We start from the raw sequence: 7,351 nt of genomic DNA, 5'->3' as shown, positions 1-7,351 counted from the left end.
GATAATCCACTTCTGCTGTGGTTTTTTTATTTGCACCATTTTTTTATTTTATTTGCAAAAAGCATTTCTTTGTATTTTAATTTCTTTTTTTGTTTGCACAGTTATTTCTTCCCCCTGCGATGGTGAGTCTCGGCCACCGGACATAAAACGTTGTCAGTAATCAAGGATCCAAGGAAAAGAGATATGGCCCGGTGGAAGGAAACTCAATTTAGGACAAAAACCTGAAACATGAGAATGAGCAAAACATGAACCAAAAGCACGACAAACCAAGAGTCCGAGTCATAACGTAACATGAAAATAACTCCCACAACAATCAAGATCTTAAGCACACAGATCTTGATTGCATCTCTGAAGCAGGAGTTCTCCTCCCCTCCTGATGAAAGTCCTCAACAAACGGAGCTTTTCTTCCAATTATTGAAACGGAACAATGGCTTTTTTTAAAGAAATGTCATACTTATTTTTTAATGTTCCATAAGCTATTTTCAAAGTTTATTGTATGTTAGTGTGTAAAATGAAAGCTAGTGTCTATATATAAAATAAACTTGCAAATTTTAAAGCTTAGATAATTAACTTTTAATAAATTTTATTCTAGTTGACAATCTAAAAGTTGACATGATAAAAAATAATTTTAAAATTGTGATTAAAGTTTTTAGCTCACAGAAACTCTGTAAGATTTATGATGGTGTTTCAATGAGGGACTTTAAAAAACACTTTACACAGACAAAAAGAAAATCATTGTAATTGAGCTTGATGTCAGTGGATCTGACAGGATTTTCCCTCCATGTGACTTCCTCGCACAAGGACAATTATCCTTTCTTCAACAATAAAAATATCATTAAGTTAAGGGTAGTTAAACAAAACTGGGCTGACATTGTATTACAGAATTCTGTTTTTGTCATCCTGTCACAGCATCAGCTTTTTTTTATAACTTGCTGTTTACCAGAAGGCTCTTTGTGCTGATGTCCTGGCAGGAAAATTGGATAAGTGCTTCAGATTTGATCAACTGAACAGAATAAGTTTAGTCTTTCGTGTTAATCACTGTTTTTATTCATTGACCAAGTTAACCATGCATGGTTAACCCGGATAGTCCAATGAGCTCAAAAGTTTTATAATCACTGAACTCAAAAGTAACAAACAAGTTGAGTCAGCTTAAAACCTACAAGCCGATTCAACTTTTGCCACAGTTATACCTTTATTGGACTAAAACATTTTGAGTAAATGAAACCTTGGAGTCAAAACTTATGAGTAATGAGACGTGATGACGTCATGACGTACGCCCATGAACGTGAACTCAGCCACAGAAGTCTTCAAGATGGCGGAGGTCTGATGCGAGTGTCAGCTGGCCCAAGTTGATAACTCACATACGTCTAGGTAAGTCGTATTATTTTATTTTTTATTATATTTTATGACTTTCGCCTCTGTATTATATATTTGTTGCTTCTTTTGATGTTCCTTCTAGTATATCCTTTGTATTCATGACGTGCTCCACGAGTTTGTATGTATCTTCGAGTATTTGTTAAACAATTATGTATGTTTTGCAGTATCATGTCATCAGAGAATTATTGCTTGTGGTTAAAAGAAGTTGTTGGGGCAAAGTTTCAAGTTTTACGTTTACCGAGTTGGTTGGCGCACATTTTAAATTATCTAACCGTTACTACCAGCCAACCGCTAGCTCTCTGGCACATGGCAGAGCGGCTGCCACAGCCACATATACAAGTCAGTGGGAATTGCATTTTTTTTCTACTACTTTTTACCATAGGCTCTGTGATTTGGTAATCGTTATGTTTTTGTGTAAGTTGTATTTCACGTAGTAACCTTATAAATGCAAATGTGGGCTAAGCTAGCTGCCTTACGCTAACGTGTTCTCTTATCTTCTTTTAGTGAACCGGCGGTGCGTTTGAAAAATAAGAGCGGAGGTAAGTTTGGATTGTTATTAACATTACTGCAATATTTAAGACACGAGCAGCTCCCAGTCCAATGAATCCTCCCGCTATGGAGAACATTTGACCTTATTGACAAATTAAATTAATTATAAATAAGTAAAAATGTCTAAGCTACCTTAATGTTATGTAGCAGTTATAACTTTGTCCTGAATTTGGCTCGAGTTAAAGTACTAAATGTCAAATATTTTAATATAACTGTTTTGTCTCTTCCTTTAACATCCTCTGAAATATGTCATTCTAGCTAATGCACAAATATTAAAAAAATATTAATATGCATCCTAGATTACATATTGTGGACAGAGTATTGAGGCTATTGTAAAATGCAGCGGTTTTTTCAAGCTACCAGTAGCTTGAAAAAGTTTTAAATTGTGTTTAACATTTTAATTTTTTTTTTTTTTGTAGATGTGAGCTGAGTTTCATCGCATCACAAATGTCAACCTGCGAAAACAGTTTTATTCTGACCTGGATAGACAGACGCCACGGATGCTGATCTTTTTGAGACAGAAGGCAGCACGAACCGGAAGGCTCTATGCGACATTCTGCACCTCTATGATAAACAGGTGAGGTGTAACTGCATGGCATAATCAACATTATGCATTAGTATAGCTAAAAGAAGGGGCTGACTTGGATCGGTTCATATTAATCACTGAGCGTTTCTAATAAAGTGAATGACTGTAAATGTTTACTTCACTGGAGAAAAAAACATCAACGTTGGTCCTAATGCATTTGTAAATATGAATGTAATTTCATCTAATGTTTGGTGTAGTTTTTGAAATAACTGTACAATTTTAAGATAATTAAAAAGACTAAATGAACTGAACTGAGCCAGACCAAAGGGTGCAGTCATTTGATATATGTTTGCCATATTAATTTGTCTTTGTCTCTGTGCAGCAAGAGCAGACTGCTGATGTCAAAGGTACTCCTGTCCTGCACTGGCTTCCCATATACAAACGTGAGGAGGACCCACAGTTCTTCAAAGTTTGGAATGTAAGTACTTTATGATGGATAATGTTTTATTCACTATATAGTACCAGTGACAGTGTGCTGGTTAATACTCCAGCTGTGTGGGTAATACAACCTAACCAGAAAGTCGTGCCAAAGCAATGTTATGTGGCAAAGCACATAGTCTCCTAAAATATTGCACTTCAGCTCATCTGTGCTCCTGTACCTGACCGTGGACCTCGCCTCTGGCTCTTCTCGGGCCCACAGCCGTCCCCTATTTCATCTGGATGACGCCAATCTGCTGGACTTTAAAAATGCAGTTGTTGAGCTAAAAAAAATGTAATTCTTCTCTAAGAGTTCTGGTACATCGCCTGTCTGTCCTGGGGAGGAGTCTTTTTTTAATTTTTTATAAAGGAGTTTTTCCTTACTGTGTAAGAGGGTCTAATGGCAGGGATGCCCAGTTTAGTTTAGTCTGTTTAGTTTAGTTTAGCCAATACCTAATGTATTATGATTTCATGTTCTTGTACAATTGCCAGTATGAAGCCCATGGAGACGACTTCTGTTGTGACATAGGACTATATAAATAAAATTGAACTGAACATTTGCTCTTAAGTTGCATTGGCAAGAAGGTGACATTCTTTCCAGCAGGTTGTTTCATTTTTATGGAGATGTTCTGTGCTGTAGTTGAAAAACTTCCCCATAACAAAGACACAACCTGGTGGAGAGTAACGAGTGCTAACTGTGAGAGCATGACATCAGGAAAGAGTTCCAGAGGGTGAATAGTAGGTAAGAAGCTGGGCCGGATGGAATTCCTGGACGTGTCCTGAAAGGTGCTGACCATCCAGCACAAGCTGAGAGTTATGTTGGTGAAACTGGTTAGGTGGAGGGAGGGGTGGCGTTTGGGTGAATAAATGTGATCCTGTTTTCAGATTGTCATGGTACAAAAGCTTTTGTTCATTTTTTTGTGTACAGTGCCTTATGGAATCATGATGATTCTTACATATAGTCTTATATTGATTTCATTTAATTTTGTAATATATACGCTCTGTTCTTCCAGATCCTTTTCAAGCAATAAATCAAGCTCTACATGACTTTAGTTAAAGATCAGTGTGTTTAATTAAGCAAATGTGATTTAAGTGACGTTTTTGTTTTGTTTTCTGTCTTTTTAATCTACGCATTTCATCATTTCTGTAATGAGTTTGATAAATATGTGTAAATTATTTATTGTTTTGACTACAATGCTTGAAATCATTAATTTAAATCAACTTTAATAATTTTCCTGATTTGTAATTTCTGACTTTCTCTTAAAATGTAAATTTCAGGTTGTAGTTTTTGCATAAAGTTTTCTTCCCTCAAACGATCAATTCTCTCTCTTTTTTACTACACTGTTTTTTTTTCCTTTGCAGATTAAAGCGTCACCAGAGGCAGACATCAGCAGCACCTCTGTTGGCATTCTGACCGTCAGCAACAACACTTAGTACAGCAGTTGTGGTGGAAGATGAGCTTGTGGTAGGCGACATTCCTTAATGGGTATTTTTTTGAGCGCTAATGTTTGTAGGGAAAGGGCAGCCTAAGAAAATACAGTTTTATGTGGGAAAAGTGTAAAAAAAAAAAAGGCTGAGAAACAATTTTTGCTTTTCTTGAAATGTAAGAATGCTCTTTTTTATAAAGTTGTATAAGGAAATGGTGTAAAAAAGATTAGTGCTCATTTTCTGCTTTTCTTGAAGACTGATTTTTTTTTCTTAACACAAATTGTGCAGTGTTTTACATTTTCTAGTACCACAAGTTGTTCAAATGAACTTGTGTAAGGTGGTTTAAAAATAAACTTGCAATTACAATTCTGCCTCAGTTTTTCTTTTGTAAGAATGGTCCTGACTAAGAAGGACAAATAAGACTAGTTTAGACTTCAAATGATTAATTTTGAGTTGAAATATATTAAAGTTTTTTAGTTAATTAACTAATGTATTAAGGTTCAATAAAAACAAAATATTCTAGTTCAGTAAAGTAAGAATCTTTAAGTTAGTTAAATAAAAAGTTATAGTTTACTTTTAGATAAATTGTTTTATTTTATTCAACTCAAAGATTTTAAGTTCAGATAACTTATACTTTTTAAGTAAGTCAACTTAAAAATTATTATGTAATCTGTTTCCTCAAAAATTTTGAGTTCACTGAACTTATTTGGGTTTACAGTGTGTTAACTGGTTTGAATCATCTCTTCATCCATTCACCTACCTTATTGAAAAAATCATTTTTTTCTAAGGTAACTCAATAAGCTCCTGTTGCGGCGCTGTAGTAGAAAAATAAACAAAAAAGTCTTTAACTCTTCTGGAGGAACATGATTTAAAAAAGCAAAAAAACAAACAAAAAAGTCTGGAATTTGCTAAAATGTTGAGAGCAATCCATGAATACCGTCTTCATCTCAATAGACCCTTTTCATGTGACATCAGACAAAATGCCCTCATCTCCGTCACTGTGTAATGTTACTTTCGGTTTAAGGTATTGAAGTAATCCTGTCAGCAGAATACTGGACAGCATCTTCCCCAAATGTATGAGTCGTGGATCATTTCTGTCTTACAACACGGTCAAAGGTTGTCAAAGATTTCAAGTACTTCACTGGATGCTACTTGTTTGATCATGAAGGTAAGTACTAGGCCTGCACAATGTACCGCAAATTTATCGTTATCGCGACATCAAGCTGTGCAATATCCATACCGTTAAAAGACGGCGAAAATCGCAAATGGTTACCTCAAATGTGCAAAAACAAACTCATGGCAGCCTGAAATAGTGAACAAAGGAAATTAATCCCTTTATGCATTTAACCAATCAGAAGGACCCGTTTACGTTTTTGATCAATCAGATGGAGCCCTTTTATGTTTGATGTTTGCCTCCTACGTCGACAAGGGTCATTTGGAGTATAATTTTTAAACTGTTACAGTGAAATGGAAATGATGTTTTTGGTTGTTTTGCTATTTATTTATATACCGCAATTTATATCGTTATCGCATTATTAATTACCAATATCGCATATCGCGAGTTTTCCTCATATCGTGCAGCCCTAGTAAGTACGATCTTTACTCTACTTTATGCCATGGTCTGGGTGAATCTATCTCAATTGGCTGCTGGGTGTGGAATAAAAAGTGATATACCACAGTGATAACGCACGCCTAAAAAAGAAGTTCCGGTCACATAGCATAAAGGTTCTATATCACTGCGCTGGCTTCTGTAAAACAAACTTTAGCTTCATCATCTGGACAAAAACAAGCGGTAAGAGGTGAACTTTCTCTCTGAACTGATGCTTTATTCAACCCATTGGGACGATCAGCATATATATATCGCTTTATATCGCCGAATCTGAACTGCAGCGGTGGCACCACGTAACAAATAGTCCGCTTTTGTGAAAAAGCAATCCAAATTGAAAATAAAACAAGAATTAAGGACTAAAAACTGGTTAATATTTATTTCTTTTGTAAGTGACAATGGTATGAGCAGGTTAATGGCCGACGAAGTATGCATTATCGCTTTTTAACGCACTTCGTGGAAGCAACCGTCTGACGCGAGGCTTCCACGGCGTGCCCTAAAAAGTGATAATGCACACTTTGTTGGCCATTACCCCTTACTTATGCCAGCGCTAGCTTATGCGATGTAGAGCTGCAAAACATCTTTCCTGCCCAGTTAAAGTTGCTTAAATATCCGTGTTCACAAAATCACTGAAAACAGAGTGAGGGTTAGACAACTGCAGCGAGTCTTACGTTAAAGTAAAACCAATTACTGTTGCAATATTTTCTAGCCTTGTCGCCTTAGCAAAACAACGTGTCTGATCTTTGCACAAATAAAATATAAAAGGACAAAATGACTAAAAAATTGTTTTAAAAAAATATAAGAAAGTTACTACAGTGTTCCCCGCTTATTCTCGCAATTGGCGGTTTCATGTATATGCAGATTTTTGTCACGTGACTTCTCCGGTTCATCACAAAAACTCAGCCCGAGACGCTTGTCGGAGACTTTGTGTCTGATGGAGGTGCTGCAGGAGTTTCTGAGGAGGGGAGTGGAGATGAAAAGCACATCGGCCCGTCGGCGTCTCCTCTGGCTCCTCAAAAGAAAATATCCTGATACGCTGAGGAAGATAATCGCGGAGAACAATTATTATGCGGATGAATGAATGATGGAAAAAGCCAGCCTCTTCTTGAAGAAGATGACTTCTCACACTTAACTGATGAAGGAGGAAGCATGGGGTTCTAGTTTATAGCACAGGAGAATACACACACTAATGTGTGTTATAAAGTACACTGCAGTACAGTCAATTACTCTTAATTAAATATATATATATATATATATATATATGTGTGTTTAGCAATATTCCAATGATCTTTAATGAATGTTTTACAAAGCATCAGAAATCATCAGAAGGGTTTTTGATGAGTAGGGATCTGTGACGGACATTCTTCAGCTGCTGGGTTGGGGGGGGG

At 36.3% G+C, this 7,351-nt stretch overlaps 1 long non-coding RNA gene across 3 annotated transcripts; it reads left to right on the top strand.

Annotated features, from left to right (window-relative positions):
• Positions 1–1,265: 1,265 nt before the first annotated feature.
• On the top strand, positions 1,266–5,735 carry LOC111947335. 3 transcript variants are annotated; one of them, XR_002873139.1, is made up of 5 exons: positions 1,266–1,495; positions 1,882–1,916; positions 2,414–2,503; positions 2,835–2,930; positions 4,292–5,734. It is a non-coding gene; the product is annotated as an uncharacterized LOC111947335 (long non-coding RNA). The 3 variants fall into 3 exon arrangements; XR_002873137.1 differs by having other exon boundaries at positions 1,267–1,371; positions 2,346–2,503; positions 4,292–5,735; XR_002873138.1 differs by having other exon boundaries at positions 1,267–1,371.
• Positions 5,736–7,351: the final 1,616 nt, after the last annotated feature.

The sequence above is a fragment of the Oryzias latipes genome, chromosome 4, assembly GCF_002234675.1.
Source record: "Oryzias latipes chromosome 4, ASM223467v1".
Taxonomy (NCBI): Eukaryota; Metazoa; Chordata; class Actinopteri; order Beloniformes; family Adrianichthyidae; genus Oryzias; species Oryzias latipes.
This window is presented reverse-complemented; position numbering and strand designations above follow the sequence as displayed.